Here is a 13,515-nt window from a genome sequence, read left to right on the forward strand (position 1 = left end):
AAGGGCACATTTTCCTACTGAATTTCGACTAGATTCTCCAGAAGTTCCTTTCTTCATGAATTTTCTCAATTCCATTCTGTTAGCTGTTTACTAAGTAACACTGATTTTGTTTCTTTGCCTCTAAAGGCCATCCTGTTTCCACATTAAAAATAAATGCCCAGAATGAATCCACAGGAAAGGTCCTGGGAGGCTCTTAGGAAATACTGAAGCAAGACATGGTGTTGACAGTGCCAGCAATTCTTAATATTAAAACAGGAATTAGTGAGAAGTCCCAGCAAGCCACAATGCTTGTAGACAGGCTTCAGGGCTTCCAACTCCTAACACTCTGCTGGGCACATTGCAGGCCTTCTTGGAAGAGACATGAATTCATTGCCCACAATAGCCTGTTGTTCTTCACTATTAAAACAGTCATCATTTTCTTCCTGAGTTTTAGTAGGCAACAATTATATTTATCTCTGCTCCAACTAAAACCTCAACTTTACTGGCTATAAAAGAATAAAATCTCTGTAAACCCAGCACAATGAGAACAGGAGAAGAAACAACAGCAGACAAGAAGATAAATTTTGAGAAGACAGAAAACAGATGAGGTGGTATCTAACTTTGAACAGAGAAAGCAGAATGTGTGCTGAAAGCCAAGTAATATGTACTAGAGAACTACAGGAGGACTGGCAAATTACAGTCTGGTTTTTCTGTTGGTAGGGATGAGGGTAGAGCTGAAAATGAGAGACCTGGGTTAGCAAAACTATCCCCTTCCTTAGTCTGTGCAACTGGCCTTCCCAGTCACAGCCAATCACCGGTATCCTACCACAAGAGGTACAGTTCAAGGGGCTCAGGACTTCTGGACTTCAGTTAGAAAATAGGGTGTAGTGAGGTAGGGGGGGTCTGTGAACAGGAAGAAAGAGCTGCATACTGAATGATAAGATCTCCTATCCAACTTGGCCCCAGAATGCTGGCAGCCAGGTTTATATACCTGAAGCAGGAAGCTGGGGGAAATGGACAAGCTCCCCCTCTATGGGGGAAATGGACAAGCTCAAGAGGGATGGCCTGCAGAAATTTAGGAGTCTTCCAGCAAAAGAGCTGGATCTCTGCTAGATCAACCAATGATGAAATCTACTTGTGATATCAAACTCCTCCCCTGCTACATAGGCAAAGCTTCCAATCACCCAGGAACCACCAGAAATTAAAAGAATGACTCAGTAGCAAAAAAAAAAATAATAATAATAAACAAAATAAACAAAAAGAAAAAAAAACCCTAAAGCAGGGGAGACAAAATTAAGAAACAGATGAAAAATAGGAAGAAAAATTTAATTAACATTTTTTAGAAAACACAGATTTTGAGTCAGAAGGTGAAAGGAAAAAAAATACTGTTTTTATTTTTTTATCCATCAGAATGGTTGTTTCTGGTTTTGTTTTTGTTATTTTAAATATATTGAACTATAACTGAATAACTATAAACTGTACATATTAAAATGTGTAATTTGATTATTTTGGACATTTGTATGCACACGTGAAACTGTCATGATAATCAAGAAAATGTATGTTTCTATCATTCCCCAAAGATTCCTCACACCCCTTTGTAATTTCATTCTCCTTCTGTGTCCATCTCCAGGCACCCATGAGTTTTTTTAACTGAAGCTGTAACTTAACTTTCACTTTCTAGAAGTGTAGGTAAATCGAGTCATACGAGTACTCTTTTTTTGTCTGGCTTCTTTTACTCAGCATGATGATTTTAGAATCAATGATGCTGCTGCCTGTATCAATAGTTCGTTCCCTTTGAGTAGTATTACATTCGATGGATATCCAGAATTTGTTATCCCTTCACAATGTTGATGGACATTTGGACATTTCCAGTTTTGGGCAATTACAAAAAAGTTGCGGTAAACATGTATGTCTTTGTGTAGACATGTTTTCATTTCTCTTTGATAAATACCTAAGAGTGGAATAGCTGGTTGTATGTTAGGTGCATGTTTAGCTTTTCAAGAAATGATCAAACTGTTTTCCAAAGTGATTGTACTATTTTACATTGTATCAGCAACGTATGAGAGTTCCAGTTATTATACATCTTGGCCAGTGCTAGTTATGGGCAGTCTTTTTAATTTTAGTCATTTTAATAGGTGTGTAAAACTTTATTGTACTTTTAGTTTTCCTTTTGCTGATGAATAATGAAGCTGAGCTTCTTTTTATGTGCTTCCTGGGTATTTGCATATCATATTTGTGAAGTGTTCAAATGTTTTATCCATTTTAAAAAGTAGGTTGTCCTATTACTGATTTTTATAAGAATTCTTTATATATTTTAGATATAAGTTTTTATATGGGTCATGAATATTTTCTTAAATTATAATAGGTGTTGCACTTTTCAAATAGTTTTTATGCATCTGTTGAAATCATATGGTTTTTCTCCTTTATTCTGCTGATACAGTGAATTTAATACTTGATTTTTTTTTTAATGTTAAGTCAACCTTACATTTTGGAATTGAGTTTATTTGGTCATGATGTAGTGTTCTCTAAAAACATTTCTGAATTTAATTTGCTAATAATTTGTTAAGAATTTTTTGTCTATACTCATGAAGGATAGTGATCTTTATTTCTTTTTTCTGTGATATTTTTGTCAGATTTTGGTAATTAGGGTTATGCTGGCCTCATAAAATAAGTTGGGCAATATTCCCTCCTCCCCTGTATTCTGAAAATGTTTGGTATAAGATTGGTATTATTTTCTCCATGAATGCTTAATTCAATTTACCACTAAAATAATCTGCACCAGGGATGCCTGGGTGGTTCAGTGGTTGAGCGTCTGCCTTTGGCTCAGGTTGTGATCCCGGGGTCCTGGGTAGTCTCGCATCAGATTCCCTGCAGGGATCCTGCTTCTCCCTCTGCCTATGTTTCTGCTTCTCTCTATGTGTCTCTCATGAATAAATTAATAAAATCTTTTAAAAAAATCATCTGCACCTGGAGTTTTATTTTTGGAAAGATATTTATAACAAATTCCATTTTTATACAGATAAGGGTCTATTCAGTTCTATTTTTTTGTATCAATTTTGGTAAGTTGTATTTTTCAAGAATTTTCATTTAATCTAAATAGTTGAATTTATTAGCATGAATTTTTAATATCATTCTTTTTATTCTTTAAACGTCTGTAGGACCTGTGGTGATAACTTCCTTTTTATTCCTCATATTGGCAATTTCTATCCTTTCTCCCTTTCTCTCAATTACTAGGTTGGGGTTTGTCAAATTTGTTGATCTTTTTGAAAACCAGCTTTTGGCTTTGATCATTTTCTGTTTTATCTGTCTGTTTTCTAGTCCACTAATTTCTGTCCTTTATCATTCTCTTTTAAAAATGTCTTCCTTATGTAATATATGCATTTTAAAGCTATTTTAGCTGAATTCATCTTCATTTAGCTCAGAATATTTCCAGTTGCCCTTGTAATTTTGTCTTTCACTCATGAATTATTTAGAAAGGTGTTTAATTTCCAGTTATTTGGGGTATCCCTAGGTACTGTGTTATTATTGATTTCTTATTTAATTCCATTGTGACCAGAAAATACACAGCGTGTATTTCAGTCCTTTAACATTCATTGACCTGTTTTATTGTCCAGCATATGGTTTGTCTTTGGGCAGATGAAGACTGTATGTATTCTGCAGTTGTTAGATATTGCCTTCTTTAAATGTCTATTAGATGGTGATTGATAGTGTTATTCACATATTCTATGTCTATGGAGATATTTTGTCTTGCTTTGCTCTGAATTGCTTACTAATGAGTATTAAAGTCTCGGTAGAATTCTGGAACTATTTCTTCAGCTGTGTCAGGTTTTTTTTTCACGTATCTTGTTATTAAATGCATATATGTTTGTAATTATTACATCTTCCTAATAAATTAATCCTTTAAAAAAAGATTTTATTTATTTATTCATGAGAGACACAGAGAGAGAGGCAGAGACAAAGGCAGAGGGAGAAGGAGGCTCCATGCAAGAAGCCTGATGTGGGACTTGAACCCGGGACTCCAGGATCACACCCCGAGCCTAAGGCAGAGGCTCTACTGCTGAGTCACCCAGGCATCCCAAATTAATCCTTTTGTGATCACAAAATACCTATTGCTTTTTTAAAAAGCTCTCAGAAAATGAAGATGTGATAACTGAAATTTTAAAATATGTATGTTGAAAGCAGATTCAGAAGATAAAATTACAGAGATTCTCCCTAGCAAGTAGAATAACAAAACCCCAGAAAACAACAATGTTGGAAAATGGTAGGTAAATAATAAGGACCTAACAGAAGCACTCAAGGAGTTCCAGCATTCAAAGAATAAGAAGTAAAAACAAAACAGAACAGTATAGGTGGAAATTACCCAAGAAATAATATCAGAATGTTTTGTGTAAGTGAAGGTCACAGTTAATCAGATTCAAAGGGCCTTCCTAAGTTCCATCATAGTGTAGGTTGAAGAACTACACTAAGGTATATTAGTGGGTGTTTTAGAGACCCCTTTCTTTTCGCTCTACTGATTTAGTGGGGATGATTTTAGCCATAGGAGAAATACTTCCTTTTCAGTTCTCGAGCTTTGTCCTCAGTTCACCTGAAATTAGACTCATAGCTGGAGCAGTCCTGCCAAGAATTCAAAGCCGCCTTCTTCCCCTCACCCAGGTTTCTGGTTTGACTTGAGTCATGTAAATCTTTGAAATGTTCTTAGTCCTCAAGCACTTAGGCGCCAGGAATCTTTGTTTAACCACTTTAGCGAGTTAATCCTCAGGTTGTGCTGTAAGTCTGTTACCAGATTCAATTAAGAATAATGTCCTGTATGCTTCTTGAGGAGAATATTTGCCCCTACATGTGATAAGACCTAATGGTTAGCCCTGGAACACTTAGTTGTTAATAGCCTTAAGCATTTTGGGAAATAATTTTTAAATTAGGTATAATGAGTTAAATTATTTTGAAGGTCATCCAAATGAGGGTACCTGGGCCAGCAGTAAAGGCGCTGGGCAGATGTGAGGGCCTGGGATTATGCCCCTGCCAGCACGGCTGCTGCTGCTTTTCCCCAGCTCTGGGATAATTGTTTATAGCCACAGTTTTCTGGAGCCATACCAGTAGGGACAGTCAGGACTTGGCCTTAACTCACACTTGCATGCGGCTCTCAGCAACTTCTCAATTTTACTTTGGTTCAGATTCATATCCCATCTCATTTAAAAAGGCTTTTAAATCTTTACCCAGCCAGCGGTGGGACTCTGCTGCCTTTCCAACTCTTACCTCATGAAGCCACCACCACTGCTGCTCCTCAGCTGTACCAGCTGACTTAGAACTTTACAGACTGTTTCTCCAGTGCTTACAGCTTCTGGCCACCTAGAATGGTAAGTGAGCACAACTCTTCACACTTCCAGAGGTAGTCTTGTTCTTCCTGTTTTACACACCTCAGTCGAGGACATTTGAACAGGTTGGAACCAGTATTCTTTTCATTTGAAGACACTATCTGTAGTGTCACCAAGCATCTTCCTTGCTGATGCTGGCCTGATGCCCCAGGTTAGGGCCCAGGCTTTTGGCTGTATCTCAGAGAATTTTCTGCCTTTCTAGAGCAATGCTCCTCCCAACCCCCTTATCCCTTCCTCTTGCCCCCAACCACCCACATTTGAGACAGGAGCTTCTTTGCCTCCCACTTATTACTAAGTACTGATAGTCCTGGTCTGGGAGCTAATTTTGATGCTTTCATTACTGTTTTATCCCAATAAGCATTAAGATGTTATGCAATACAATTTCTCTTGTCTTAGAGCTGTCAAGAGTTCTCAAGGGAATGATACAGATGAAGGCATCCCTTGGAACTCTTTCTACTAATCATAGTTAACATTTACTCAGCACCTACCATGTGTGAGGCACTATTGCTAAACATGTCACTTACATGATCTCATTTAATCTTCACCAAAACCCTATGAATTCATTTTACATGTGAGAAAATCCTGTCTTAGAGACTCTAAGAAACTTGCCTTAAATTTGCAGAAGAAAAATAGCCAAGCAGAGATTAGAATCCAGGTTTCTCGGAACCCAGAACCCATGCTCTTAATCACTCAGCCATTTGGTCTCACACAGAAAAGAACTAGAATACTAGCCATTCCAATGCAGAAAGACACACAGTAGTCCACATTCATATCTGTGTGGACTGATTTACATTTTATTTTAATTCAGGTAAGTTTATTTGTTATCATCACTGTGATTACCACAGGGAGGATAGAGAGGGAGTTCAGAAATTTCTCTTCCCCTAGAAGTTTGAGAGACTAGACATATACACAAGCAGTTAAATACTACATAATGAAATTTCGTTGAGTCTAGATAACACAATAGGATGGAGTAGTGACAAAGCAAGGAATCTACAATTGGCAGTTTAGGCTTGGCAGGGAGGAGTTAGGCCTCAGGATGTTACACAGTAACTGAAATGCAGAAATCAATGGTCTGGTGTAGCTGCAAAGGTTTTCATGGAGATGGGTGGACTTGAACTTACCCTGAACCAATGAGATTTTGGTGTTTGGAAAGGTGGAAAGGAAATTCTAAATAAGGAAAGAATGATCAAAGACAGGGAGAAGCAAATGACTGTGGGCATTTGAGAAGGCATCAAGATGGGCCAGATTGGAAAGTAGCCCGCATTGGGGAATGGTGGAAGATAAATTTGGAAAGGATCTTGAGTGTCATATTCAAAAGTTTGAAATTAAATTTGAAGGCAGTAGGGGATCACAGAAGGCATTTGAGTATAGAAAAGATAGGCCAAAAAAATCATATGGAATGTTTTTTTTCACAGCATGGATTGTTTCATCATATCAAAGAGGTTAGAGTCAAGGTGTTAGCACTGAACTCCAGAAAATTAGGCTCTGTTATCCATTTAGCATTAGAGCCACATTCTTCCTGCCCAGATTTTTCCCTAAACTGCAGAAAACCCTTATGTGGAAAGGGAGAGCTCGCTCGCTGGCTCAGAGTAAAAGAGGTAGGTGATTTTAGTAATAGGAGTCATTAGTTATGATAATGCCCCTGTCCAATATAGGGATGTACCTGCCAAAAGAATGACAATGCTTGTTTCAGGTAGCCAAAACATGCTGTTTCTCTTAGGCAGTGTTAGAGACTCACTGACAAAGTCCTGTTCTTTGCTTTCCCTTTTCCTAGATTCCAAGCAGACTATATATATTTAAAAAAAAAAAAGATTTTATTTATTCATGAGAGACAGAGAGAGAGAGGGAGAGAGAGAGAGAGAGGCAGAGACACAGGCAGAGGGAGAAGCAGGCTCCATGCAGGGAGCCCAACATGGGACTCGATCTCGAGTCTCCAGGATCATGCCCTAGGCTGAAGGCAGCACTAAACCGCTGAGCCACCTGGGCTGCCCTATATATTTTTTCATTGTTTCCTCAGTCAGGAGACTTTACGGTTTACCTAGTTATAAATTGATTTACATTAGCAACATTCACATCTTGAGGGTGCAGACAGGTCAACCCAGCTCTTTGAAATGCTTTGATTTGTGGATTCGTTGGATTCATCTGTTTTCCTTGCTGGTTGAGGAGCTGAGGGACACTATAATCTCAGGAGTCACTTTTGCTGGAAGCTGGTTTCATTCATTCTAAATTGATAATACTTTCTACTTCAGAGAACTTTCTTACTCCCAAGTTCTGGAAGAGGTGGGGCTACTTTGAATCTTGTAGCTTTTTTTGCTTCTCTACATAAAATATGAGCCATTATGGTGCTGTTAGCATAATTTGTGATTTTTCTGTCCTGTGAATCTATGAGTAGCATGAAGAAATCTCTTTGTTTTTTCCTTTTGTGGATTCAAAACCTATTATAGATAAGCTGTTATAGACTACCTGTGTCATTCTAGCAAGTAATATTTCAAATTTTCATTTACAAACTTTCCAGGTCATCATAGCAGGAGACAGGTGATACCTGAGATGTTTCTTCACAAACTTTTCATCAAAATACCCATGAAATGATACAAAAAAAAAGTAAAAAAAAAAAAAAGGAAGGATAATAGATACTAAATTTAAGTGGAGAAAGGCCACATGCTGAGGTCCACAGGGAATGTCTACTAATGTAATTGTCAGTAGGATGGATTGAGAAGCATATTCTTAAGATTACAAAATATGCACCCTGTGCACTGAACTCAAGAAGCCCAGCTGGTGCTGAAAGATGCACATGTACCTTTCCCCTCTCATTTGCCCTTGACAATTTCAGGACCTTGCAGTTGCACTGGCCAGAAAAGCAAATGGTCCAACTGGAAGGAAACCATCCTCTGACCTAGCTAGAGTCAAATCCAGAGTCATGCCTCCAATCCAACCTATCAATTTCTTTTTTTCTATATTCATTTAGAGATATGGCTCCCAGACCACAGCCAGGAAGGAGGTAGATGGAGATAAGCAGAGAATGTTTGTGTCCTGGAATGGCTGATTATGTAATATAAAGTACCACAACAGGGAAGAGGCAAGAAGAAGGCAGGGGGACAATGCATGCTGGAGGGCATATAATCTTTTATATACTGCCCTCTAAAAAGAACCCAGCAGATTGCCTCTTGGTCTCTCTCTTCCTAGTTAGAAATTATAACAGATAGAGCAGGAAAAGCCCCACCCAGCAAACACCAGTAGCTAAATATCTGGTAGGCCCTGAAACCTGAAGTAGGTACCGTGAGAGTCAGTTTGCCCTTCAGATCTGCTTTGCTATCCCCAAGAGGAAAATGAGGGAGTATTAAGACTCTTCACCAGTATTATCTATTGACAAGTGCCAGACTTGAACATACTATTCTCTTCTCTGTCTATGAATAGATAGAAAGATGCCCAAAGGGGACCTAAGAAAAGAATACTACAGTTTAAGAGACAGGAAGCTTTTCTATTAAAATTTGAAGCAGGCTTATATGTTTGGGAATAATTTCTCCAGGAAAAAGAAAAACTAGCAGAAATATTTTTGGTATTTTCGAAAAGATGCAAGAAGGTAGAGCCACTGTTAGATAGGAATCAGAAGCCAGCAGGAGAAGAAAGACTGGGATGAAAGATGATTTGCAAAGGCTGAAATAAGAAATGAGGGTAAATATGCTAATAGAGTAATAGCAGAATTCAAGCCTGTACTGAAGAGAGTAAATATAGAGAAGACTCTACAGAAACAAAATGATAAAGTGGAGGCAAAATAAGGAATGAAAGGACCAAGATGAAAGTGTTGAGAGAGAAGACAGGAAAAGTTACATTTACTCCCAATGAAGAAATGGAACAAAATACTGGATACAGTGGTCAAGCATATGTCAAAAGAAATCTTTTCAGAGCTGAAAAAGATCTTAGATAAAATTAACAGACCCAAATAGAGATGTATCTTTTAAAAGGTTTGTGTTGGGATCCCTGGGTGGCGCAGCGGTTTGGCGCCTGCCTTTGGCCCAGGGCGCGATCCTGGCGACCCGGGATCGAATCCCACGTCGGGCTCCCGGTGCATGGAGCTTGCTTCTCCCTCTGCCTATGTCTCTGCCCCTCTCTCTTCCTCTCTCTGTGACTATCATAAATAAATAAAAATAAAAAAAAAATAAAAGGTTTGTGTTACCAGGTTAAGGAATCTTTCAGGCATTTGGACAGAAATGAACAGGTTATTAATGAAACAAACATTCACCTGGGTTTAGACTTCTTTACCCTGAAAGCTAAAAAACTGTTCTAGAAGATAAGGTTGTGTCTCAAGAATGTCATATTTGCCTAATGTGATGCTTATGTACAAAGACTGTAGGAACTCACCAGATTTACAAGGAAGTGAAAAATATAGCCCACATGACCTCTTTAAAAGAAAAAAAGTATTTCAATTTGCAGTCCAATTAATCAACAGGTAAATTGTTATGAGGACACACTAACAAAAGTACAGGATGACTTGCAGTGAGCAACTGGAAATTATTAGAAAATATTTTTAAAGTTTTGAATATGATTACAAAACTGTATACAAAAGCTAATATCTATTGTTGAAAAAAGATTTACTTAGGTCTAAAAACCTGAAATTAGATGAGCAAAGGCTGATAAAAGAGGAAAGAGGAATACATTTCAGGTTTTCCACAGTGAGCTGGTGTTTTTTCTATGATTATGGAAAAAATATAAAATGTTATTATTTAATGTGAGATAATATTTTCTCTGACCGAGTGGTTTTAGTTTGAAATCCAGCTTCTCCAAGAGAGTGCTTTCCAAGCCAGCTTATCTCTAAAACTGAAATTATTATAGGATCAGGTGGGCCATGTATCTGGCTTCAGTTGGCAATGAAGGAAATCCTGATAAGCTGAAGCTTTAAGAAACTACATAAAGAGACAAGGTATATAAATGGTTTTCTTTCTTCTGGTCTAATTTTTTTTCAACTGAAGAAAAATGCTGGCATCACTGCTGCTCACTGAATGTGAGCAGTAGTCAGTGTAAATGAAAACTAGGTTGGCTTTGGTGAAATGAATTTTCTCACTTTATATGTTGGTTTTAAAAAAAGTTCTTTATTGCTTATGAGAGTTTGCTCAGAAGTTCATGAGTTGCAATTGAACCAAGGTAAGAATTTTTAAGTAAATTTCTTTCTCTATGGTTTTGGCCTTTGTTGAAGCTTTAATTTGAAGTGAGAGGGACAAGGACTCTTGTGAATTTTTACATGTCACGTTCTTCATAGAATGGGCATGGGGATGAGAAACTAGAAGTTATGAGTATGATGAATGTAAGAAATAATTGTGACTTTTCAAAAACACTAAAGCTTCCATCTAAATCATTATCTTTCCCCATCTTTACTGTGATATTTTTCTTTGCTGAATATATCTATACTAACTATGGTTGTTAAAAGAAAAAAAAAAGTGCTGGAAGAGATTTGGAGAAAATCCATAATATTGTGCTGCAAATATTTGGTTACTTGGGGAAATCTTGCTGCTACCTTTTTTTTTTTTTTTTTTTTACAGATTTTATTTATTTATTCATGAAAGACAGAGAGGGAGGCAGAGAGAGGCAGAGGAAGGCCAGGCTCCCTACAGAGAACCTGATGTGGGACTTGATCCCAGGACCCCAGGATCATGACCTGAGCCAAAGTCAGATGCTCAGCCACTGAGCCACCTAGGTACTCCCTAATTTTTAATAAAAACAGAAGAACCAGTTCTTAGCCAGGATGGAATTAACAACCTCCTCTGCCCTGTAATCCTCCAAAACTTCTAATTAATTCTGTCACTGATTGCTGACAGCTCCCCTGTGACTTCCCATCTTTAAAACGTTTCAAGAATGTAGAGGATGGATATAGTAAGGGTAGTAGAGAGTCACATAGGGACATTTGTAGGCTATAAATTATCTAAAGCCATTCATCATTGGGGTCAAAAGGGTTTGTCTCCAAAGGGTTTGTTTAGCACATATTTGTGCATTGTACAAATGTGGTACAAGTCTTGCAGGGTAGGAATTTTAAAAAAGATGTGTAACATCACTGTATACCAAGAGCCAACCAATGGTTGTGATAACTTACAGTGTACATAAACTCCACTAGTTGTACAGAAGACACAAAATAAATAGGAATCTCAGTCTCTGCTTTCAATGAAGTGGAAAACATGTTAGGGAGAGCATCATAACATAAATTAAATGATTAGCAAATGTCAAATATAAATCTGAGTTGTATCATCTTCCCTGTGCCTATATTTATTCCTCCGTAAAAGAGGAATGATAAAACTATTTATCCCAATAGGGCCTGGTACATACAAAGTACCCAATAGAAGTTAGCTCATTATTATGGTTATTTGTTATTATTATTTTATAAATGTAATAGTAGGTAAGAGAAAGAAGTGATCAGTGTGCGCCGCAGTCATGAAGAAAATTTACTTAAATAATTGAGATTTGATCTGGGCCTTTGACTGATGGGTAAAATCTAGCAAGCTGGTGACCTGAACAATGCAAAGGTCATCTGAAGTGGGAAAATAATAGCCGTGGAGGCATGTGGGTTGCTGCCTTCACAGTTAAGATGACAGTCCCAACTGGTTGAATGGATGTGGTATTGGTCTTTGTGGAAAGAAAATTGACTAGATAGGGTGGGGTAAGATTATGGAGGCTTTACAAGTCAGGCAAAGGAGTTTGAGTTGTGATAAGATCAACAATGAATTGTCTAAACTTGAGTGAAAAAGTAATGTGATGAAGAGTCTCGTAGTGGGGGACAGGATCATTGGAAGGAGTGGACCACTGGTGTCAGGGAGGCCAAAGAAAAGGCTGTTATGACAGCCTAGGTGAACCATAAGCAGGGCTGGGCTGGGGGAATAGGGAGTCAGATATAGTAAAGGAACTAGGAAGTAGTGCCAAGCTGGGGGAAAACAGCAGAGCAGTGAAGGAGAAGACCATGTTTTAAGATCTGTGCCACATTCTCTGAGCCCAAAACCAGGATGCTGGGTTGACGCATACATGTGTGTTAATAGAAAAGTTGAGACTGGATAATTGAAAAGATCACCAAAAATTAGACTTATAGGACCATAAGTACATGGCCAAGTAGAAAACCAAGACTAATAATAAAGTGGAAAAGAACATGAAGAGAAGGGTGTCCATTCTCTTCTATGTTCTTTTATCTTCTATTATATAACTGTATTCCTAGACTATCCACTGGAAAAAAGACAGTCTCTTCAATAAATGGTGCTGGGAAAATTGGACATCCACATGCAGAAGAATGAAACTAGACAACTCTCTTGCACCATACACAAAGATAAACTCAAAATGGATGAAAGATCTAAATGTGAGACAAGATTCCATCAAAATCCTAGAGAAGAACACAGGCAACACCCTTTTTGAACTCGGCCACAGTAACTTCTTGCAAGATACATCCATGAAGGCAAGAGAAACAAAACCAAAAATGAACTATTGTGACTTCATCAAGATAAGAAGCTTTTGCACAGCAAAAGATACAGCCAACAAAACTGAAAGACAACCTACAGAATGGGAGAAGATATTTGCAAATGACATATCAGATAAAGGGCAAGTTTCCAAGATCTATAAAGAACTTATTAAACTCAACAGCAAAGAAACAAACAATCCAATCATGAAATGGGCAAAAGACATGAAGAGAAATCTCACAGAGGAAGACATAGACATGGCCAACAGGACATGAGAAAATGCTCTGCGTCACTTGCCATATGGGAAATACAAACCAAAACCACAACGAGAGACCACCTCACACCAGTGAGAATGGGGAAAATTAACAAGGCAGGAAACCACAAATGTTGGAGAAGATGCGGAGAAAGGGGAACCCTCATGCACTGTTGGTGGGAATGTGAACTGGTGCAGCCACTCTGGAAAACCGTGTGGAGGTTCCTCAAAGAGTTAAAAATATACCTGCCCTACGACCCCGCAATTGCACTGCTGGGGATTTACCCCAAAGATACAGATGCAGTGAAATGCCGGGACACCTGCACCCCAATGTTTATAGCAGGAATGTCCACAATAGCCAAACTGTGGAAGGAGCTTCGGTGTCCATCGAAAGATGAATGGATAAAGAAGCTGTGGTCTATGTATACAATGGAATATTACTCAGCTATTAGAAATGACAAATACCCACCATTTGCTTCGACGTGGA

Source organism: Canis lupus, chromosome 8 (assembly GCF_011100685.1).
Source record: "Canis lupus familiaris isolate Mischka breed German Shepherd chromosome 8, alternate assembly UU_Cfam_GSD_1.0, whole genome shotgun sequence".
Taxonomy (NCBI): Eukaryota; Metazoa; Chordata; class Mammalia; order Carnivora; family Canidae; genus Canis; species Canis lupus.